Source organism: Oncorhynchus nerka, unplaced genomic scaffold (assembly GCF_034236695.1).
Source record: "Oncorhynchus nerka isolate Pitt River unplaced genomic scaffold, Oner_Uvic_2.0 unplaced_scaffold_1607, whole genome shotgun sequence".
NCBI lineage: Eukaryota > Metazoa > Chordata > Actinopteri > Salmoniformes > Salmonidae > Oncorhynchus > Oncorhynchus nerka.
The window spans coordinates 47,501-73,489 of record NW_027039708.1 but is presented as its reverse complement, the minus strand read 5'-3'; the positions used below and the strand labels follow the sequence as shown (position 1 = coordinate 73,489).

General features: G+C 47.0%; 1 pseudogene; it reads right to left on the bottom strand.

The window, feature by feature from the left end:
- The window catches only part of LOC135568335 (phosphoribosyl pyrophosphate synthase-associated protein 2-like), a 56,407-nt pseudogene that overhangs the window by 8,129 nt on the left and 22,289 nt on the right, over positions 1-25,989 (bottom strand).

Sequence of the window (25,989 nt, the reverse complement as noted above, 5' to 3'; positions counted from 1 at the left end):
GCCCTTTATCTACTCACCCAGAGTCAGATGAAGACCTTTATCTACTGACCCAGAGTCAGATGAAGTCCTTTATCTACTGACCCAGAGTCAGATGAAGCCCTTTATCTACTGACCCAGAGTCAGATGAAGCCCTTTATCTACTGACCCAGAGTCAGATGAGGTCCTTTATCTACTGACCCAGAGTCAGATGAAGCCCTTTATCTACTGACCCAGAGTCAGATGAAGCCCTTTATCTACTGACCCAGAGTCAGATGAAGTCCTTTATCTACTGACCCAGAGTCAGATGAAGCCCTTTATCTACTGACCCAGAGTCAGATGAAGTCCTTTATCTACTGACCCAGAGTCAGATGAAGCCCTTTATCTACTGACCCAGAGTCAGATGAAGTCCGTTATCTACTGACCCAGAGTCAGATGAAGTCCTTTATCTACTGACCCAGAGTCAGATGAAGTCCTTTATCTACTGACCCAGAGTCAAATGGTCTCCTTTATCTACTGACCCAGAGTCAGATGGGGTCCTTTATCTACTGACCCAGAGTCAGATGAGGCCCTTTATCTACTGACCCAGAGTCAGATGGGGTCCTTTCTCTACTGACCCAGAGTCAGATGAAGCCCTTTATCTACTGACCCAGAGTCAGATGGGCTCCTTTATCTACTGACCCAGAGTCAGATGGTCTCCTTTATCTACTGACCCAGAGTCAGATGAAGTCCTTTATCTACTGACCCAGAGTCAGATGAAGCCCTTTATCTACTGACCCAGAGTCAGATGAAGCCCTTTATCTACTGACCCAGAGTCAGATGGTCTCCTTTATCTACTGACCCAGAGTCAGATGAAGTCCTTTATCTACTGAGCCAGAGTCAGATGAAGTCCTTTATCTACTGACCCAGAGTCAGATGAGGCCCTTTATCTACTGACCCAGAGTCAGATGGTCTCCTTTATCTACTGACCCAGAGTCAGATGAGGCCCTTTATCTACTGACCCAGAGTCAGATGAAGTCCTTTATCTACTGACCCAGAGTCAGATGGGGCCCTTTATCTACTGACCCAGAGTCAGATGAAGTCCTTTATCTACTGACCCAGAGTCAGATGAAGTCCTTTATCTACTGACCCAGAGTCAGATGGTCTCCTTTATCTACTGACCCAGAGTCAGATGAAGTCCTTTATCTACTGACCCAGAGTCAGATGAAGTCCTTTATCTACTGACCCAGAGTCAGATGAAGCCCTTTATCTACTGACCCAGAGTCAGATGGTCTCCTTTCTCTAACTGGGAACAGAGTCAGATGAAGTCCTTTATCTACTGACCCAGTCAGATGAAGTCCGTTATCTACTGAACCCAGAGTCAGATTAACAGGGAACTGTGTGTCTCTAACAGGGAACTGTGTGTCTCTAACAGGGAACTGTGTGTCTCTAACAGGAACTGTGTGTCTCTAACAGGGAACTGTGTGTCTCTAACAGGGAACTGTGTGTCTCTAACAGGGAACTGTGTGTCTCTAACAGGGAACTGTGTGTCTCTAACAGGGAACTGTGTGTCTCTAACAGGGTACTGTCTAGGTGAACTGTGTGTCTCTAACAGGGTAGTTCAGGTAGACTGTCTCTAACAGGGAACTGTGTCTCTAACAGGGAACTGTGTGTCCCTAACAGGGAACTGTGTGTCTTTATCCTAACAGGAACTGTGTGTCTCTAACAGGGAACTGTGTGTCTCTAACAGGGAACTGTGTGTCTCTAACAGGGAACTGTGTGTCTCTTACAGGGAACTGTGTGTCTCTAACAGGGAACTGTGTGTCTCTAACAGGGAACTGTGTGTCTCTAACAGGGTACTGTGTGTCTCTAACAGGGAACTGTGTGTCTCTAACAGGGTAGTTCAGGTAGAACTGTGTGTCTCTAACAGGGAACTGTGTGTCCCTAACAGGGAACTGTGTGTCTCTAAGGGTAGTTCAGGGTAGTTCAGGTAGACTCCGTGTCTCTAACAGGGAACTGTGTGTCTCTAACAGGGAACTGTTCAGGTAGACCTCCGTGTCTCTAACAGGGAACTGTGTGTCTCTAACAGGGAACTGTGTGTCTCTAACAGGGAACTGAATGTCTCTTACAGGGTAGTTCAGGTAGACCTCCGTGTCTCTAACAGGGAACTGTGTGTCTCTAACAGGGTAGTTCAGGTAGAACTGTGTGTCTCTAACAGGGAACTGTGTGTCTCTAACAGGGAACTGTGTGTCTCTAACAGGGAACTGTGTGTCTCTAACAGGGAACTGTGTGTCTCTAACAGGGAACTGTGTGTCTCTAACAGGGAACTGTGTGTCTCTAACAGGGTAGTTCAGGTAGACCTCCGTGTCTCTAACAGGGAACTGTGTGTCTCTAACAGGGAACTGTGTGTCTCTAACAGGGAACTGTGTGTCTCTAACAGGGAACTGTGTGTCTCAGGGAACAGGTCTCTAACAGGGAACTGTGTGTCTCTAACTGTGTGTCTCTTACAGGGTAGTTCAGGTAGAACTGTGTGTCTCTAACAGGGAACTGTGTGTCTCTAACAGGGAACTGTGTGTCTCTAACAGGGAACTGTGTGTCTCTAACAGGGAACTGTGTGTCTCTAACAGGGAACTGTGTGTCTCTAACAGGGAACTGTGTGTCTCTAACAGGGAACTGTGTGTCTCTAACAGGGAACTGTGTGTCTCTTACAGGGAACTCTCTCTCTAACAGGGAACTGTGTGTCTCTTACAGGGAACTGTGTGTCTCTAACAGGGAACTGTGTGTCTCTAACAGGGAACTGTGTGTCTCTAACAGGGAACTGTGTGTCTCTTACAGGGAACTGTGTGTCTCTTACAGGGAACTGTGTGTCTCTAACAGGGTAGTTCAGGTAGACCTCCGTGTCTCTAACAGGGAACTGTGTGTCTCTTACAGGGTAGTTCAGGTAGACCTCCGTGTCTCTAACAGGGAACTGTGTGTCTCTAACAGGGTAGTTCAGGTAGACCTCCGTGTCTCTAACAGGGAACTGTGTGTCTCTAACAGGGTAGTTCAGGTAGACCTCTGTGTCTCTAACAGGGAACTGTGTGTCTCTAACAGGGTAGTTCAGGTAGACCTCCGTGTCTCTAACAGGGAACTGTGTGTCTCTAACAGGGAACTGTGTGTCTCTAACAGGGAACTGTGTGTCTCTAACAGGGAACTGTGTGTCTCTAACAGGGAACTGTGTGTCTAACAGGGTAGTTCAGGTAGAACTGTGTGTCTCTAACAGGGAACTGTGTGTCTCTAACAGGGTAGTTCAGGTAGACCTCCGTGTCTCTAAGGTAGAGACAGAGAACAGGGAATGTGTGTCTCTAGGGAACTGTGTGTCTCTAACAGGGTAGTTCAGGTAGAACTGTGTGTCTCTAACAGGGAACTGTGTGTCTCTTACAGGGAACTGTGTGTCTCTAACAGGGAACTGTGTGTCTCTAACAGGGTAGTTCAGGTAGACCTGTGTGTCTCTAACAGGGAACTGTGTGTCTCTAACAGGGTAGTTCAGGTAGAACTGTGTGTCTCTAACAGGGAACTGTGTGTCTCTAACAGGGTAGTTCAGGTAGACCTCCGTGTCTCTAACAGGGAACTGTGTGTCTCTAACAGGGAACAGGGTAGACCAGGTGTGTCTCTAACAGGGAACTGTGTAGACCTCTAACAGTGTCTCTCAGGGAACTGTGTGTCTCTAACAGGGAACTGTGTGTCTCTAACAGGGTAGTTCAGGTAGACCTCCGTGTCTCTAACAGGGAACTGTGTGTCTCTAACAGGGTAGTTCAGGTAGAACTGTGTGTCTCTAACAGGGAACTGTGTGTCTCTAACAGGGAACTGTGTGTCTCTAACAGGGTAGTTCAGGTAGACCTCCGTGTCTCTAACAGGGAACTGTGTGTCTCTAACAGGGAACTGTGTGTCTCTAACAGGGTAGTTCAGGTAGAACTGTGTGTCTCTAACAGGGAACTGTGTGTCTCTAACAGGGTAGTTCAGGTAGAACTGTGTGTCTCTAACAGGGAACTGTGTGTCTCTAACAGGGTAGTTCAGGTAGAACTGTGTGTCTCTAACAGGGAACTGTGTGTCTCTAACAGGGAACTGTGTGTCTCTAACAGGGAACTGTGTGTCTCTAACAGGGAACTGTGTGTCTCTAACAGGGAACTGTGTGTCTCTAACAGGGAACTGTGTGTCTCTAACAGGGTACTGTGTGTCTCTAACAGGGAACTGTGTGTCTCTAACAGGGTAGTTCAGGTAGACCTCCGTGTCTCTAACAGGGAACTGTGTGTCTCTAACAGGGTAGTTCAGGTAGAACTGTGTGTCTCTAACAGGGAACTGTGTGTCTCTAACAGGGAACTGTGTGTCTCTAACAGGGAACTGTGTGTCTCTAACAGGGTAGTTCAGGTAGACCTCCGTGTCTCTAACAGGGAACTGTGTGTCTCTAACAGGGAACTGTGTGTCTCTAACAGGGAACTGTGTGTCTCTAACAGGGTAGTTCAGGTAGACCTCCGTGTCTCTAACAGGGAACTGTGTGTCTCTAACAGGGTAGTTCAGGTAGACCTCCGTGTCTCTAACAGGGAACTGTGTGTCTCTAACAGGGTAGTTCAGGTAGACCTCTGTGTCTCTAACAGGGAACTGTGTGTCTCTAACAGGGTAGTTCAGGTAGACCTCCGTGTCTCTTACAGGGAACTGTGTGTCTCTTACAGGGAACTGTGTGTCTCTAACAGGGAACTGTGTGTCTCTAACAGGGAACTGTGTGTCTCTTACAGGGAACTGTGTGTCTCTAACAGGGAACTATGTGTCTCTAACAGGGAACTGTGTGTCTCTTACAGGGAACTGTGTGTCTCTAACAGGGAACTATGTGTCTCTAACAGGGAACTGTGTGTCTCTTACAGGGCAGTTCAGGTAGACCTCCAGTGGTTCTGACTGTCGGAGGAGAGTGCCGTCCTCACCAGCAGGTCCGTCTCTGCATCTCCGTGGATCACAGCAATAGACACACGCAACCTCTCAGCGAGGGACTGGGCCCTAGACAACAGAGACAGAGAGACCGAGACAAAGAGACAGAGACAGAGAATCTCTAACAGGAACTGTGTGTCTAACAGAGAGACAGAGACAAAGAGACAGAGAGACAGACTGAGTGTAGTGTGTTAATTCATAGTGAACTTAAGGAATGAGCGTCAGGGTAACTCACCTCTTAGAGACAGAGAGACAGAGACAGAGAGACAGAGGAATGAGTGTCAGGGTAACTCACCTCTTAGAGACAGAGAGACAGAGAGACAGAGGAATGAGTGTCAGGGTAACTCACCTCTTAGAGACAGAGAGAGACAGAGAGACAGAGGAATGAGCGTCAGGGTAACTCACCTCTTAGAGACAGAGACAGAGAGACAGAGAGACAGAGGAATGAGTGTCAGGGTAACTCACCTCTTAGAGACAGAGACAGAGAGACAGAGAGACAGAGAAATGAGCGTCAGGGTAACTCACCTCTTAGAGACAGAGACAGAGAGACAGAGAAATGAGCGTCAGGGTAACTCACCTCTTAGAGACAGAGACAGAGGAATGAGTGTCAGGGTAACTCACCTCTTAGAGACAGAGACAGAGAGACAGAGGAATGAGCGTCAGGGTAACTCACCTCTTAGAGACAGAGACAGAGAGATAGAGGAATGAGTGTCAGGGTAACTCACCTCTTAGAGACAGAGAGACAGAGAAATGAGTGTCAGGGTAACTCACCTCTTAGAGACAGAGAGACAGAGACAGAGAGACAGAGGAATGAGCGTCAGGGTAACTCACCTCTTAGAGACAGAGATGGAGAGACAGAGACAGAGAGACAGAGAAATGAGGGTCAGGGTAACTCACCTCTTAGAGACAGAGACAGAGACAGAGGGACAGAGGAATGAGTGTCAGGGTAACTCACCTCTTAGAGACAGAGAGACAGAGGGACAGAGAAATGAGCGTCAGGGTAACTCACCTCTTAGAGACAGAGAGACAGAGGAATGAGCGTCAGGGTAACTCACCTCTTAGAGACAGAGAGACAGAGAGACAGAGGAATGAGCGTCAGGGTAACTCACCTCTTAGAGACAGAGAGACAGAGAAATGAGTGTCAGGGTAACTCACCTCTTAGAGACAGAGAGACAGAGGGACAGAGGAATGAGCGTCAGGGTAACTCACCTCTTAGAGACAGAGAGACAGAGAAATGAGTGTCAGGGTAACTCACCTCTTAGAGACAGAGACAGAGACAGAGAATGAGTGTCAGGGTAACTCACCTCTTAGAGACAGAGACAGAGAGACAGAGGAATGAGTGTCAGGGTAACTCACCTCTTAGAGACAGAGAGACAGAGAAATGAGTGTCAGGGTAACTCACCTCTTAGAGACAGAGACAGAGGAATGAGTGTCAGGGTAACTCACCTCTTAGAGACAGAGAGACAGAGACAGAGAGACAGAGGAATGAGCGTCAGGGTAACTCACCTCTTAGAGACAGAGACAGAGAGACAGAGGAATGAGTGTCAGGGTAACTCACCTCTTAGAGACAGAGATGGAGAGACAGAGACAGAGAGACAGAGAAATGAGGGTCAGGGTAACTCACCTCTTAGAGACAGAGACAGAGAGACAGAGACAGAGGGACAGAGGAATGAGTGTCAGGGTAACTCACCTCTTAGAGACAGAGAGACAGAGGGACAGAGAAATGAGCGTCAGGGTAACTCACCTCTTAGAGACAGAGAGACAGAGAGACAGAGGAATGAGCGTCAGGGTAACTCACCTCTTAGAGACAGAGAGACAGAGAAATGAGTGTCAGGGTAACTCACCTCTTAGAGACAGAGAGACAGAGGGACAGAGGAATGAGCGTCAGGGTAACTCACCTCTTAGAGACAGAGAGACAGAGAAATGAGTGTCAGGGTAACTCACCTCTTAGAGACAGAGACAGAGGAATGAGTGTCAGGGTAACTCACCTCTTAGAGACAGAGAGACAGAGACAGAGAGACAGAGGAATGAGCGTCAGGGTAACTCACCTCTTAGAGACAGAGACAGAGAGACAGAGGAATGAGCGTCAGGGTAACTCACCTCTTAGAGACAGAGACAGAGAGACAGAGGAATGAGTGTCAGGGTAACTCACCTCTTAGAGACAGAGACAGAGAGACAGAGGAATGAGCGTCAGGGTAACTCACCTCTTAGAGACAGAGATGGAGAGACAGAGACAGAGAGACAGAGAAATGAGGGTCAGGGTAACTCACCTCTTAGAGACAGAGACAGAGAGACAGAGAGACAGAGGAATGAGCGTCAGGGTAACTCACCTCTTAGAGACAGAGACAGAGAGACAGAGAAATGAGCGTCAGGGTAACTCACCTCTTAGAGACAGAGACAGAGAATGACAGGAACTCACCTCTTAGAGACAGAGAAGAGAAATGAGCGTCAGGGTAACTCACCTCTTAGAGACAGAGGGACAGAGACAGAGAGACAGAGAAATTAGCGTCAGGGTAACTCACCTCTTAGAGACAGAGAGACAGAGACAGAGAGACAGAGAAATGAGCGTCAGGGTAACTCACCTCTTAGAGACAGAGACAGAGAAATGAGCGTCAGGGTAACTCACCTCTTAGAGACAGAGAGACAGAGAGAGAAATGAGAGGGTAGAGACAGAGAGACAGAGACAGACAGAGAAATGAGCGTCAGGGTAACTCACCTCTTAGAGACAGAGAGACAGAAATGAGCGTCAGAACTCACCTCTTAGAGACAGAGAAGAGAGACAGAGAATGAGCGTCAGGGTAACTCACCTCTTAGAGACAGAGAGACAGAGAGACAGAGGAATGAGCGTCAGGGTAACTCACCTCTTAGAGACAGAGAGACAGAGGAATGAGCGTCAGGGTAACTCACCTCTTAGAGACAGAGACAGAGAGACAGAGACAGAGGGACAGAGGAATGAGTGTCAGGGTAACTCACCTCTTAGAGACAGAGAGACAGAGAGACAGAGAAATGAGCGTCAGGGTAACTCACCTCTTAGAGACAGAGAGACAGAGGGACAGAGGAATGAGCGTCAGGGTAACTCACCTCTTAGAGACAGAGAGACAGAGGGACAGAGACATGAGCGTCAGGGTAACTCACCTCTTAGAGACAGAGAGACAGAGGGACAGAGAAATGAGCGTCAGGGTAACTCACCTCTTAGAGACAGAGAGACAGAGACAGAGAGACAGAGAAATGAGCGTCAGGGTAACTCACCTCTTAGAGACAGAGAGACAGAGAGACAGAGGAATGAGCGTCAGGGTAACTCACCTCTTAGAGACAGAGAGACAGAGGAATGAGCGTCAGGGTAACTCACCTCTTAGAGACAGAGACAGAGAGACAGAGACAGAGGGACAGAGGAATGAGTGTCAGGGTAACTCACCTCTTAGAGACAGAGAGACAGAGAGACAGAGAAATGAGCGTCAGGGTAACTCACCTCTTAGAGACAGAGAGACAGAGGGACAGAGGAATGAGCGTCAGGGTAACTCACCTCTTAGAGACAGAGAGACAGAGGGACAGAGACATGAGCGTCAGGGTAACTCACCTCTTAGAGACAGAGAGACAGAGGGACAGAGAAATGAGCGTCAGGGTAACTCACCTCTTAGAGACAGAGAGACAGAGACAGAGAGACAGAGAAATGAGTGTCAGGGTAACTCACCTCTTAGAGACAGAGAGACAGAGACAGAGAGACAGAGAAATGAGCGTCAGGGTAACTCACCTCTTAGAGACAGAGACAGAGAAATGAGCGTCAGGGTAACTCACCTCTTAGAGACAGAGAGACAGAGGAATGAGCGTCAGGGTAACTCACCTCTTAGAGACAGAGAGACAGAGAAATGAGCATCAGGGTAACTCACCTCTTAGAGACAGAGGGACAGAGAAATGAGCGTCAGGGTAACTCACCTCTTAGAGACAGAGAGACAGAGACAGAGAGACAGAGAAATTAGCGTCAGGGTAACTCACCTCTTAGAGACAGAGAGACAGAGACAGAGAGACAGAGAAATGAGCGTCAGGGTAACTCACCTCTTAGAGACAGAGAGACAGAGACAGAGAAATGAGCGTCAGGGTAACTCACCTCTTAGAGACAGAGAGACAGAGAGACAGAGGAATGAGCGTCAGGGTAACTCACCTCTTAGAGACAGAGAGACAGAGAGACAGAGGAATGAGCGTCAGGGTAACTCACCTCTTAGAGACAGAGACAGAGGAATGAGTGTCAGGGTAACTCACCTCTTAGAGACAGAGGAATGAGACAGAGAGACAGAGAAATGAGCGTCAGGGTAACTCACCTCTTAGAGACAGAGACAGAGAGACAGAGACAGAGAGGCAGAGAAATGAGCGTCAGGGTAACTCACCTCTTAGAGACAGAGACAGAGAGACAGAGAAATGAGCGTCAGGGTAACTCACCTCTTAGAGACAGAGACAGAGAGACAGAGGAATGAGTGTCAGGGTAACTCACCTCTTAGAGACAGAGAGACAGAGGAATGAGCGTCAGGGTAACTCACCTCTTAGAGACAGAGACAGAGGAATGAGCGTCAGGGTAACTCACCTCTTAGAGACAGAGACAGAGGAATGAGACAGAGAGACAGAGAAATGAGCGTCAGGGTAACTCATCTCTTAGAGACAGAGACAGAGGAATGAGACAGAGAGACAGAGAAATGAGCGTCAGGGTAACTCACCTCTTAGAGACAGAGAGACAGAGACAGAGAGACAGAGAAATGAGCGTCAGGGTAACTCACCTCTTAGAGACAGAGACAGAGACAGAGGGACAGAGAAATGAGTGTCAGGGTAACTCACCTCTTAGAGACAGAGACAGAGAGACAGAGAAATGAGCGTCAGGGTAACTCACCTCTTAGAGACAGAGACAGAGACAGAGAGAGACAGAGAAATGAGCGTCAGGGTAACTCACCTCTTAGAGACAGAGACAGAGAGACAGAGGAATGAGCGTCAGGGTAACTCACCTCTTAGCGACAGAGACAGAGAGACAGAGAAATGAGCGTCAGGGTAACTCACCTCTTAGAGACAGAGAGACAGAGACAGAGGAATGAGTGTCAGGGTAACTCACCTCTTAGAGACAGAGACAGAGAGACAGAGAGACAGAGAAATGAGCGTCAGGGTAACTCACCTCTTAGAGACAGAGAGACAGAGGGACAGAGAAATGAGCGTCAGGGTAACTCACCTCTTAGAGACAGAGACAGAGAGACAGAGAGACAGAGAAATGAGCGTCAGGGTAACTCACCTCTTAGAGACAGAGACAGAGAGACAGAGACAGAGAGACAGAGAAATGAGCGTCAGGGTAACTCACCTCTTAGAGACAGAGACAGAGAGACAGAGACAGAGAGACAGAGAAATGAGCGTCAGGGTAACTCACCTCTTAGAGACAGAGACAGAGAGACAGAGACAGAGAGACAGAGGAATGAGCGTCAGGGTAACTCACCTCTTAGAGACAGAGACAGAGAGACAGAGACAGAGAGACAGAGAAATGAGCGTCAGGGTAACTCACCTCTTAGAGACAGAGACAGAGAGACAGAGAAATGAGCGTCAGGGTAACTCACCTCTTAGAGACAGAGACAGAGAGACAGAGACAGAGAGACAGAGACAGAGAGACAGAGAAATGAGCGTCAGGGTAACTCACCTCTTAGAGACAGAGGGACAGAGACAGAGAGACAGAGAAATGAGCGTCAGGGTAACTCACATCTTAGAGACAGAGACAGAGACAGAGACAGAGAGACAGAGAAATGAGCGTCAGGGTAACTCACCTCTTAGAGACAGAGACAGAGGGACAGAGAAATGAGCGTCAGGGTAACTCACCTCTTAGAGACAGAGAGACAGAGAGACAGAGGAATGAGCGTCAGGGTAACTCACCTCTTAGAGACAGAGAGACAGAGAAATGAGCGTCAGGGTAACTCACCTCTTAGAGACAGAGAGACAGAGAGACAGAGGAATGAGCGTCAGGGTAACTCACCTCTTAGAGACAGAGAGACAGAGAAATGAGCGTCAGGGTAACTCACCTCTTAGAGACAGAGAGACAGAGAAATGAGCGTCAGGGTAACTCACCTCTTAGAGACAGAGACAGAGAGACAGAGAAATGAGCGTCAGGGTAACTCACCTCTTAGAGACAGAGAGACAGAGAGACAGAGAAATGAGCGTCAGGGTAACTCACCTCTTAGCGGAGGACGGTGATTTGGCCACGATAACGGCATTATGGAAATGAGTCTGGAATAGACTAGAGACAGGAGACAACAAGGAGTTATGGGTAGTGTAGTCTGGAATCTACAGGGAGACAACAAGGAGTTATGGGTAGTGTAGTCTGGAATCTACAGGGAGACAACAAGGAGTTATGGGTAGTGTAGTCTGGAATCTACAGGGAGACAACAAGGAGTTATGGGTAGTGTAGTCTGGAATCTACAGGGAGACAACAAGGAGTTATGGGTAGTGTAGTCTGGAATCTACAGGGAGACAACAAGGAGTTATGGGTAGTTTAGTCTGGAATCTACAGGGAGACAACAAGGAGTTATGGGTAGTGTAGTCTGGAATCTACAGGGAGACAACAAGGAGTTATGGGTAGTGGAGTTCGGAATCTACAGGGAGACAACAAGGAGTTATGGGTAGTGGAGTTCGGAATCTACAGGGAGACAACAAGGAGTTATGGGTAGTGGAGTTTAGAATCTACAGGGAGACAACAAGGAGTTATGGGTAGTAGAGTCTAGAATCTACAGCTTAACTCCTCCTGTATGTACTGTAGTAGGAGGGGGTTGTGGGTAGCGTAGTCCTTCCTCCTCCTGTATGTACTGTAGTAGGAGGGGGTTGTGGGTAGTGTAGTCCTTACTGTCCTCCTGTATGTACTGTAGTAGGAGGGGGTTGTGGGTAGTGTAGTCCTACCTCCTCCTGTATGTACTGTAGTAGTAGGGGGTTGTGGGTAGTGTAGTCCTACCTCCTCCTGTATGTACTGTAGTAGTAGGGAGTTGTGGGTAGTGTAGTCCTACCTTCCTCCTGTATGTACTGTAGTAGTAGGGGGTTGTGGGTAGCATAGTCCTTCCTCCTCCTGTATGTACTGTAGTAGGAGGGGGTTGTGGGTAGCGTAGTCCTTCCTCCTCCTGTATGTACTGTAGTAGGAGGGGGTTGTGGGTAGTGTAGTCCTCCCTCCTCCTGTATGTACTGTAGTAGTAGGGGGTTGTGGGTAGTGTGGTCCTACCTCCTGTATGTACTGTAGTAGGAGGGGGTTGTGGGTAGTGTAGTCCTACCTCCTCCTGTATGTACTGTAGTAGGAGGGGGTTGTGGGTAGTGTAGCCCTACCTCCTCCTGTATGTACTGTAGTAGTAGGGGGTTGTGGGTAGTGTAGTCCTACCTCCTGTATGTACTGTAGTAGTAGGGGGTTGTGGGTAGTGTAGTCCTACCTCCTGTATGTACTGTAGTAGGAGGGGGTTGTGGGTAGTGTAGTCCTACCTCCTCCTGTATGTACTGTAGTAGTAGGGGGTTGTGGGTAGTGTAGTCCTACCTCCTCCTGTATGTACTGTAGTAGTAGGGGTTGTGGGTAGTGTAGTCCTACCTTCCTCCTGTATGTACTGTGTAGGAGGGGTTGTGGGTAGTGTAGTCCTACCTCCTCCTGTATGTACTGTAGTAGGAGGGGTTGTGGGTAGTGTAGCCCTACCTCCTCCTGTATGTACTGTAGTAGTAGGGGGTTGTGGGTAGTGTAGTCCTACCTCCTGTATGTACTGTAGTAGTAGGGGGTTGTGGGTAGTGTAGTCCTACCTCCTGTATGTACTGTAGTAGGAGGGGTTGTGGGTAGTGTAGTCCTACCTCCTCCTGTATGTACTGTAGTAGTAGGGGTTGTGGGTAGTGTAGTCCTACCTCCTCCTGTATGTACTGTAGTAGTAGGGGTTGTGGGTAGTGTAGTCCTACCTTCCTCCTGTATGTACTGTAGTAGTAGGGGGTTGTGGGTAGCATAGTCCTTCCTCCTCCTGTATGTACTGTAGTAGGAGGGGGTTGTGGGTAGCGTAGTCCTTCCTCCTCCTGTATGTACTGTAGTAGGAGGGGGTTGTGGGTAGTGTAGTCCTCCCTCCTCCTGTATGTACTGTAGTAGTAGGGGGTTGTGGGTAGTGTGGTCCTACCTCCTGTATGTACTGTAGTAGGAGGGGGTTGTGGGTAGTGTAGTCCTACCTCCTCCTGTATGTACTGTAGTAGGAGGGGGTTGTGGGTAGTGTAGCCCTACCTCCTCCTGTATGTACTGTAGTAGTAGGGGGTTGTGGGTAGTGTAGTCCTACCTCCTGTATGTACTGTAGTAGTAGGGGGTTGTGGGTAGTGTAGTCCTACCTCCTGTATGTACTGTAGTAGGAGGGGGTTGTGGGTAGTGTAGTCCTACCTCCTCCTGTATGTACTGTAGTAGTAGGGGTTGTGGGTAGTGTAGTCCTACCTCCTCGTATGTACTGTAGTAGTAGGGGGTTGTGGGTAGTGTAGTCCTACCTCCTCCTGTATGTACTGCAGTAGGAGGGGATTGTGGGTAGTGTAGTCCTACCTCCTCCTGTATGTACTGTAGTAGGAGGGGGTTGTGGGTAGTGTAGTCCTACCTCCTCCTGTATGTACTGTAGTAGTAGGGGGTTGTGGGTAGTGTAGTCCTACCTCCTCCTGTATGTACTGTAGTAGGAGGGGGTTGTGGGTAGTGTAGTCCTACCTCCTGCTGTATGTACTGTAGTAGTAGGGGGTTGTGGGTAGTGTAGTCCTACTTCCTCCTGTATGTGCTGCAGTAGGAGGGGGTTGTGGGTAGTGTAATCCTCCCTCCTCCTGTATGTACTGTAGTAGGAGGGGGTTGTGGGTAGTGTGGTCCTACCTCCTGTATGTACTGTAGTAGGAGGGGGTTGTGGGTAGTGTAGTCCTACCTCCTCCTGTATGTACTGTAGTAGTAGGGTGTTGTGGGTAGTGTAGTCCTACCTCCTCCTGTATGTACTGTAGTAGTAGGGGGTTGTGGGTAGTGTAGTCCTACCTCCTCCTGTATGTACTGTAGTAGGAGGGGGTTGTGGGTAGTGTAGTCCTACCTCCTACTGTATGTACTGTAGTAGGAGGGGGTTGTGGGTAGTGTAGTCCTACTTCCTCCTGTATGTGCTGCAGTAGGAGGGGGTTGTGGGTAGTGTAATCCTCCCTCCTCCTGTATGTACTGTAGTAGTAGGGGGTTGTGGGTAGTGTAGTCCTACCTCCTCCTGTATGTACTGTAGTAGGAGGGGGTTGTGGGTAGTGTAGTCCTACCTCCTGTATGTACTGTAGTAGGAGGGGGTTGTGGGTAGTGTAGTCCTACCTCCTACTGTATGTACTGTAGTAGGAGGGGGTTGTGGGTAGTGTAGTCCTACTTCCTCCTGTATGTGCTGCAGTAGGAGGGGGTTGTGGGTAGTGTAATCCTCCCTCCTCCTGTATGTACTGTAGTAGTAGGGGGTTGTGGGTAGTGTAGTCCTACCTCCTCCTGTATGTACTGTAGTAGGAGGGGGTTGTGGGTAGTGTAGTCCTACCTCCTGTATGTACTGTAGTAGGAGGGGGTTGTGGGTAGTGTAGTCCTACCTCCTCCTGTATGTACTGCAGTAGGAGGGGGTTGTGGGTAGTGTAGTCCTACCTCCTCCTGTATGTACTGCAGTAGGAGGGGGTTGTGGGTAGTGTAGTCCTACCTCCTCCTGTATGTACTGCAGTAGGAAGGGAGAAGCTCTCAGGTTGTCTACTGGGATGTTGAAGAAGCCCTGAATCTCCTTCTGATGAAGATCCACAGTGATGAGATGGGTCAGACCTACACACACACACACACACACACACACACACACACACACACACGTACGTCAGACCTACACACACACAGACACACACACACACACGTACGTCAGACCTAACACACACACACACACACACACACACACACACACACACGTACGTCAGACCTACACACACACACACACACACACACACACACACACACACACACGTACGTCAGACGTAACACACACACACACACACACACACGTACGTCAGACCTAACACACACACACACACACACACACACACACACACACACACACACACACGTACACGTCAGACCTAACACACACACACACACACACACACACACACACACACACACACACACATCAGACCTAACACACACACACACACACACACACACACACACACACACACACGTACGTCAGACCTAACACACACACACACACACGTACGTCAGACCTAACACACACACACACACACACACACACACACACACACACACACACACGTACGTCAGACCTAACACACACACACACACACACACACACGTACGTCAGACCTAACACACACACACACACACACACACACACACACACACACACGTACGTCAGACCTAACACACACACACACACACACGTACGTCAGACCTAACACACACACACACACACACACACACACACACACACACACACACACGTCAGACCTAACACACACACACACACACACACACGTACGTCAGACCTAACACACACACACACACACACACACGTCAGACCAACACACACACACACACACACACACACACACACACACACACGTCAGACCTAACACACACACACACACACACACACACACACACACACACACACACACACACACACACACACACGTACGTCAGACCTAACACACACACACACACACACACACACACGTACGTCAGACCTAACACACACACACACACACACACGTACGTCAGACCTAACACACACACACACGTACGTCAGACCTAACACACACACACACGTACGTCAGACCTAACACACACACACACACACGTACGTCAGACCTAACACACACACACACACACACACGTACGTCAGACCTAACACACACACACACACACGTACGTCAGACCTAACACACACACACACACACACGTACGTCAGACCTAACACACACACACACACACGTACGTCAGACCTAACACACACACACACACACGTACGTCAGACCTAACACACACACACACACACGTACGTCAGACCTAACACACACACACACACACGTACGTCAGACCTAACACACACACACACACACGTACGTCAGACCTAACACACACACACGTACGTCAGACCTAACACACACACACACACACGTACGTCAGACCTAACACACACACACACACACGTACGTCAGACCTAACACACACACACACACACGTACGTCAGACCTAACACACACACACACACACGTACGTCAGACCTAACACACACACACACGTACGTCAGACCTAACACACACACACACGTACGTCAGACCTAACACACACACACACGTACGTCAGACCTAACACACACACACACGTACGTCAGACCTAACACACACACACACGTACGTCAGACCTAACACACACACACACGTACGTCAGACCTAACACACACACACACACACACACACACACGTACGTCAGACCTAACACACACACACACACACGTACGTCAGACCTAACACACACACACACACGTCACCTAACACACACACACACACACACCAACACACACGTACACACACACACACACACACACACACACACACAGACCTACACACACACACACACACACACACACACGTACGTCAGACCTAACACACACACACACACACACACACACACACGTACGTCAGACCTAACACACACACACACACACACACACGTACGTCAGACCTAACACACACACACACACGTACGTCAGACCTAACACACACACACACGTACGTCAGACCTAACACACACACACACACACGTACGTCAGACCTAACACACACACACACACACGTACGTCAGACCTAACACACACACACACACACGTACGTCAGACCTAACACACACACACACGTACGTCAGACCTAACACACACACACACACACGTACGCCAGACCTAACACACACACACACACACGTACGTCAGACCTAACACACACACACACGTACGTCAGACCTAACACAGTGTAGATGAACCGTTATCTCCAACACATTTAGATTATAAACATAATGTCTCACCTGCCCTGCACATCAGAGAGGAGGGGGTTGTGGGTAGTGTAGTCCTACCTCCTCCTGTATGTACTGTAGTAGGAGGGGGTTGTGGGTAGTGTAGTAGGTATAAACATAATGTGTTGTCTCACCTGCCCTGCACATCAGAGAGGAGGGGGTTGTGGGTAGTGTAGTCCTACCTCCTCCTGTATGTACTGTAGTAGGAGGGGGTTGTGGGTAGTGTAGTAGGTATAAACATAATGTGTTGTCTCACCTGCCCTGCACATCAGAGAGGAGGGGGTTGTGGGTAGTGTAGTCCTACCTCCTCCTGTATGTAATGTAGTAGGAGGGGGTTGTGGGTAGTGTAGTAGGTATAAACATAATGTGTTGTCTCACCTGCCCTGCACATCAGAGAGGCGATCAGGGGGTTGTGGGTAGTGTAGTCCTACCTCCTCCTGTATGTAATGTAGTAGGAGGGGGTTGTGGGTAGTGTAGTAGGTATAAACATAACGTTTTGTCTCACCTGCCCTGCACATCAGAGAGGCGATCAGGGGGTTGTGGGTAGTGTAGTCCTACCTCCTCCTGTATGTACTGTAGTAGTAGGGGGTTGTGGGTAGTGTAGTCCTACCTCCTCCTGTATGTAATGTAGTAGGAGGGGTTGTGGGTAGTGTCCTACCTCCTACTGTATGGTAGGAGGGGGTTGTGGGTAACATAACGTTTTGTCTCACCTGCCCTGCACATCAGAGAGGCAATCAGGGGGTTGTGGGTAGTGTAGTCCTACCTCCTCCTGTATGTACTGTAGTAGTAGGGGGTTGTGGGTAGTGTAGTCCTACCTCCTCCTGTATGTACTGTAGTAGTAGGGGGTTGTGGGTAGTGTAGTCCTACCTCCTCCTGTATGTACTGTAGTAGGAGGGGGTTGTGGGTAGTGTAGTCCTACCTCCTCCTGTATGTAATGTAGTAGGAGGGGGTTGTGGGTAGTGTAGTCCTACCTCCTCCTGTATGTAATGTAGTAGGAGGGGGTTGTGGGTAGTGTAGTAGGTATAAACATAATGTGTTGTCTCACCTGCCCTGCACATCAGAGAGGCGATCAGGGGGTTGTGGGTAGTGTAGTCCTACCTCCTCCTGTATGTACTGTAGTAGGAGGGGGTTGTGGGTAGTGTAGTAGGTATAAACATAACGTTTTGTCTCACCTGCCCTGCACATCAGAGAGGCGATCAGGGGGTTGTGGGTAGTGTAGTCCTACCTCCTCCTGTATGTACTGTAGTAGGAGGGGGTTGTGGGTAGTGTAGTAGGTATAAACATAACGTTTTGTCTCACCTGCCCTGCACATCAGAGAGGCGATCAGCTTACAGACGACGGATCCCCGTTTCCTCATCTTACACTGTTTACTGTAGGGTAGGTACGGCAGCACGCCACACACACTCCTCGCACACGCCGTCACGCACCCATACGCCATCACACACAGCTCCATCAGGCACCGGTTCACATCCCTGCACACACAGTTTACTGTTACAGTAACACAAATACACAGAGAGAGGGAGAGCTCCATTGATAGAAGAATTTGAATATTTAAAGTAGTGACTAAAGTATTCCACCCTGAATCTGTAGAACTGGTGTACACCAGGTGTATCCTGTTATAAACTGTTATAAACTGACACCAGGTGTATCCTGTTATAAACTGACACCAGGTGTTCCTGTTATAAACTGACACCAGGTGTATCCTGTTATAAACTGACACCAGGTGTATCCTGTTATAAACTGACTCCAGGTGTATCCAGTTATAAACTGACACCAGGTGTATCCTGTTATAAACTGACACCAGGTGTATCCTGTTATAAACTGTTATAAACTGACACCAGGTGTATCCTGTTATAAACTGACACCAGGTGTATCCTGTTATAAACTGTTATAAACTGACACCAGGTGTATCCTGTTATAAACTGACGGTGTACACCAGGTGTATCCTGTATAAACTGACACCAGGTGTATCCTGTTATAAACTGACACCAGGTGTATCCTGTTATAAACTGACACCAGGTGTATCCTGTTATAAACTGACGGTGTACACCAGGTGTATCCTGTATAAACTGACACCAGGTGTATCCTGTTATAAACTGACACCAGGTGTATCCTGTTATAAACTGTTATAAACTGACACCAGGTGTATCCTGTTATAAACTGACACCAGGTGTATCCTGTTATAAACTGTTATAAACTGACACCAGGTGTATCCTGTTATAAACTGACACCAGGTGTATCCTGTTATAAACTGACACCAGGTGTATCCTGTTATAAACTGTTATAAACTGACACCAGGTGTATCCTGTTATAAACTGACACCAGGTGTATCCTGTTATAAACTGACTCCAGGTGTATCCTGTTATAAACTGACGGTGTACACCAGGTGTATCCTGTTATAAACTGACACCAGGTGTGTCCTGTTATAAACTGACACCAGGTGTATCCTGTTATAAACTGACACCAGGTGTATCCTGTTATAAACTGACACCAGGTGTATCCTGTTATAAACTGACGGGGTACACCAGGTGTATCCTGTTATAAACTGACACCAGGTGTATCCTGTTATAAACTGACGGTGTACACCAGGTGTATCCTGTTATAAACTGACGGTGTACACCAGGTGTATCCTGTTATAAACTGACACCAGGTGTATCCTGTTATAAACTGACACCAGGTGTATCCTGTTATAAACTGACGGTGTACACCAGGTGTATCCTGTTATAAACTGACGGTGTACACCAGGTGTATCCTGTTATAAACTGACGGTGTACACCAGGTGTATCCTGTTATAAACTGACGGTGTACACCAGGTGTACCCTGTTATAAACTGACGGTGTACACCAGGTGTACCCTGTTGTTCTCCAGGTAAACTGACGGTGTTCTCCAGGTGTATCCTGTTATAAACTGACGGTGTACTCCAGGTGTATCCTGTTATAAACTGACACCAGGTGTATCCTGTTATAAACTGACGGTGTACACCAGGTGTATCCTGTTATAAACTGACACCAGGTGTATCCTGTTATAAACTGACACCAGGTGTATCCTGTTATAAACTGACACCAGGTGTATCCTGTTATAAACTGACACCAGGTGTATCCTGTTATAAACTGACGGTGTACACCAGGTGTATCCTGTTATAAACTGACGGTGTACACCAGGTGTATCCTGTTATAAACTGACACCAGGTGTATCCTGTTATAAACTGACACCAGGTGTATCCTGTTATAAACTGACGGTGTACACCAGGTGTATCCTGTTATAAACTGACGGTGTACACCAGGTGTATCCTGTTATAAACTGACGGTGTACACCAGGTGTCCTGTTATAAACCTGTTATCCTGTTATAAACTGACGGTGTACACCAGGTGTATCCTGTTATAAACTGACGGTGTACACCAGGTGTATCCTGTTATAAACTGACGGTGTACACCAGGTGTATCCTGTTATAAACTGACGGTGTACACCAGGTGTATCCTGTTATAAACTGACGGTGTACACCAGGTGTATCCTGTTATAAACTGACGGTGTACACCAGGTGTATCCTGTTATAAACTGACACCAGGTGTATCCTGTTATAAACTGACACCAGGTGTATCCTGTTATAAACTGACACCAGGTGTATCCTGTTATAAACTGACACCAGGTGTATCCTGTTATAAACTGACACCAGGTGTATCCTGTTATAAACTGACACCAGGTGTATCCTGTTATAAACTGTTATAAACTGACACCAGGTGTATCCTGTTATAAACTGACACCAGGTGTATCCTGTTATAAACTGACACCAGGTGTATCCTGTTATAAACTGTTATAAACTGACACCAGGTGTATCCTGTTATAAACTGACACCAGGTGTATCCTGTTATAAACTGACTCCAGGTGTATCCTGTTATAAACTGACGGTGTACACCAGGTGTATCCTGTTATAAACTGACACCAGGTGTGTCCTGTTATAAACTGACACCAGGTGTATCCTGTTATAAACTGACACCAGGTGTATCCTGTTATAAACTGACACCAGGTGTATCCTGTTATAAACTGACGGGGTACACCAGGTGTATCCTGTTATAAACTGACACCAGGTGTATCCTGTTATAAACTGACGGTGTACACCAGGTGTATCCTGTTATAAACTGACGGTGTACACCAGGTGTATCCTGTTATAAACTGACGGTGTACACCAGGTGTATCCTGTTATAAACTGACGGTGTACACCAGGTGTATCCTGTTATAAACTGACGGTGTACACCAGGTGTACCCTGTTATAAACTGACGGTGTACACCAGGTGTACCCTGTTATAAGCTGACGGTGTTCTCCAGGTGTACCCTGTTATAAACTGACGGTGTTCTCCAGGTGTATCCTGTTATAAACTGACACCAGGTGTATCCTGTTATAAACTGACGGTGTACACCAGGTGTATCCTGTTATAAACTGACACCAGGTGTATCCTGTTATAAACTAACGGTGTACACCAGGTGTATCCTGTTATAAACTGACACCAGGTGTATCCTGTTATAAACTGACACCAGGTGTATCCTGTTATAAACTGACACCAGGTGTATCCTGTTATAAACTGACACCAGGTGTATCCTGTTATAAACTGACACCAGGTGTATCCTGTTATAAACTGACACCAGGTGTATCCTGTTATAAACTGACGGTGTACACCAGGTGTATCCTGTTATAAACTGACACCAGGTGTATCCTGTTATAAACTGACACCAGGTGTATCCTGTTATAAACTGACACCAGGTGTATCCTGTTATAAACTGACGGTGTACACCAGGTGTATCCTGTTATAAACTGACGGTGTACACCAGGTGTATCCTGTTATAAACTGACGGTGTACACCAGGTGTATCCTGTTATAAACTGACGGTGTACACCAGGTGTATCCTGTTATAAACTGACGGTGTACACCAGGTGTATCCTGTTATAAACTGACGGTGTACACCAGGTGTATCCTGTTATAAACTGACGGTGTACACCAGGTGTATCCTGTTATAAACTGACGGTGTACACCAGGTGTATCCTGTTATAAACTGACGGTGTACACCAGGTGTATCCTGTTATAAACAGACGGTGTACACCAGGTGTATCCTGTTATAAACTGACACCAGGTGTATCCTGTTATAAACTGACGGTGTACACCAGGTGTATCCTGTTATAAACTGACACCAGGTGTATCCTGTTATAAACTGACACCAGGTGTATTCTGTTATAAACTGACACCAGGTGTATCCTGTTATAAACTGACGGTGTACACCAGGTGTACCCTGTATAAACTGACGGTGTACACCAGGTGTACCATGTTATAAACTGATACCAGGTGTATCCTGTTATAAACTGACACCAGGTGTACCCTGTTATAAACTGACTCCAGGTGTATCCTGTTATAAACTGACACCAGGTGTATCCTGTATAAACTGACACCAGGTGTATCCTGTATAAACTGACTCCAGGTGTATCCTGTTATAAACTGACACCAGGTGTATCCTGTATAAACTGACGGTGTACACCAGGTGTACCCTGTTATAAACTGATACCAGGTGTATCCTGTTATAAACTGACACCAGGTGTACCCTGTTATAAACTGACTCCAGGTGTATCCTGTTATAAACTGACACCAGGTGTATCCTGTTATAAACTGACGGTGTACACCGGGTGTATCCTGTTATAAACTGACACCAGGCGTATCCTGTTATAAACTGACGGTGTACACCAGGTGTATCCTGTTATAAACTGACGGTGTACACCAGGTGTATCCTGTTATAAACTGACACCAGGTGTATCCTGTTATAAACTGACACCAGGTGTATCCTGTTATAAACTGACGGTGTACACCAGGTGTATCCTGTTATAACCTGACACCAGGTGTATCCTGTTATAAACTGACGGTGTACACCAGGTGTATCCTGTTATAAACTGACGGTGTACACCAGGTGTACCCTGTTATAAACTGACTCCAGGTGTATCCTGTTATAAACTGACGGTGTATCCTGTTATAAACACCAGGTGTATCCTGTTATAAACTGACACCAGGTGTATCCTGTTATAAACTGACACCAGGTGTATCCTGTTATAAACTGACACCAGGTGTATCCTGTTATAAACTGACGGTGTATCCTGTTATAAACTGACCAGGTGTATCCTGTTATAAACTGACACCAGGTGTATCCTGTTATAAACTGACACCAGGTGTATCCTGTTATAAACTGACACCAGGTGTATCCAGTTATAAACTGACGGTGTACACCAGGTGTATCCTGTTATAAACTGACACCAGGTGTATCCTGTTATAAACTGACACCAGGTGTATCCTGTTATAAACTGACACACCAGGTGTATCCTGTTATAAACTGACGGTGTACACCAGGTGTATCCTGTTATAAACTGACACCAGGTGTACACCAGGTGTATCCTGTTATAAACTGACCAGGTGTACACCAGGTGTATCCTGTTATAAACTGACACCAGGTGTATCCTGTTATAAACTGACGGTGTACACCAGGTGTATCCTGTTATAAACCTGTATCCTGTTATAAACTGACGGTGTACACCAGGTGTATCCTGTTATAAACTGTTATAAACGGTGTACACCAGGTGTATCCTGTTATAAACTGACGGTGTACACCAGGTGTATCCTGTTATAAACTGACGGTGTACACCAGGTGTATCCTGTTATAAACTGACGGTGTACACCAGGTGTATCCTGTTATAAACTGACACCAGGTGTATCCTGTTATAAACTGACGGTGTACACCAGGTGTACCCTGTTATAAACTGACGGTGTACACCAGGTGTATCCTGTTATAAACTGACGGGTGTACCTGTTATAAACTGACAGGTGTATCCTGTTATAAACTGACGGTGTACACAGGTGTATCCTGTTATAAACTGACAGGTGTATCCTGTTATAAACTGACACCAGGTGTATCCTGTTATAAACTGACGGTGTACACCAGGTGTATCCTGTTATAAACTGACACCAGGTGTATCCTGTTATAAACTGACGGTGTACACCAGGTGTACACCAGGTGTATCCTGTTATAAACTGACACCAGGTGTATCCTGTTATAAACTGACGGTGTACACCAGGTGTATCCTGTTATAAACTGACACACCAGGTGTATCACCATAAACTGTGTATCCTGTTATAAACTGACACACAGGTGTATCCTGTTATAAACTGACGGTGTACACCAGGTGTATCCTGTTATAAACTGACACCAGGTGTATCCTGGTGTATCCTGTTATAAACTGACGGTGTACACCAGGTGTATCCTGTTATAAACTGACACACCAGGTGTATCCTGTTATAAACAGGTGTATCCTGTTATAAACTGACGGTGTACACCAGGTGTATCCTGTTATAAACTGACGGTGTACACCAGGTGTATCCTGTTATAAACTGACACCAGGTGTATCCTGTTATAAACTGACGGTGTACACCAGGTGTATCCTGTTATAAACTGACACCAGGTGTATCCTGTTATAAACTGACGGTGTACACCAGGTGTATCCTGTTATAAACTGACACCAGGTGTATCCTGTTATAAACTGACACCAGGTGTATCCTGTTATAAACTGACGGTGTACACCAGGTGTATCCTGTTATAAACTGACACCAGGTGTATCCTGTTATAAACTGACACCAGGTGTATCCTGTTATAAACTGACGGTGTACACCAGGTGTATCCTGTTATAAACTGACCTGTTATACCAGGTGTACACCAGGTGTATCCTGTTATAAACTGACACACAGGTGTATCCTGTTATAAACTGACACCAGGTGTATCCTGTTATAAACTGACACCAGGTGTATCCTGTTATAAACTGACACACAGGTGTATCCTCCTGGTGTATCCTGTTATAAACTGACACCAGGTGTATCCTGTTATAAACTGACACCAGGTGTATCCTGTTATAAACAGGTGTACACCAGGTCCTGTTATAAACTGACACCAGGTGTATCCTGTTATAAACTGACACCAGGTGTATCCTGTTATAAACTGACACCCAGGTGTATCCTGTTATAAACTGACCACCAGGTGTATCCTGTTATAAACTGACGGTGTACACCAGGTGTATCCTGTTATAACCAGGTGTACTGACTGTACACCAGGTGTATCCTGTTATAAACTGACACCAGGTGTATCCTGTTATAAACTGACACACCAGGTGTATCCTGTTATAAACTGACACCAGGTGTATCCTGTTATAAACTGACACCAGGTGTATCCTGTTATAAACTGACACCAGGTGTATCCTGTTAAACTAACCAGGTGTATCCTGTTATAAACTGACGGTGACACCAGGTGTATCCTGTTATAAACTGACACCAGGTGTATCCTGTTATAAACTGACCAGGTGTACCTGTTACCAGGTGTATCCTGTTATAAACTGACGGTGTACACCAGGTGTATCCTGTTATAAACTGACGGTGTACACCAGGTGTATCCTGTTATAAACTGACGGTGTACACCAGGTGTATCCTGTTATAAACTGACACCAGGTGTATCCTGTTATAAACTGACGGTGTACACCAGGTGTATCCTGTTATAAACTGACACCAGGTGTATCCTGTTATAAACTGACACCTGTTATAAACTGACAGGTGTATCCTGTTATAAACTGACACCAGGTGTATCCTGTTATAAACTGACACCAGGTGTATCCTGTTATAAACTGACACCAGGTGTATCCTGTTATAAACTGACACCAGGTGTATCCTGTTATAAAAACTGACACACCAGGTGTATCCTGTTATAAACTGACACCAGGTGTATCCTGTTATAAACTGTACACCAGGTGTATCCTGTTATAAACTGACACCAGGTGTATCCTGTTATAAACTGACACCAGGTGTATCCTGTTATAAACTGACACACCAGGTGTATCCTGTTATAAACTGACGGTGTACACCAGGTGTATCCTGTTATAAACTGACAGGTGTATCCTGTTATAAACTGGGTGTATCCTGTTATAAACTGACGGTGTACACCAGGTGTATCCTGTTATAA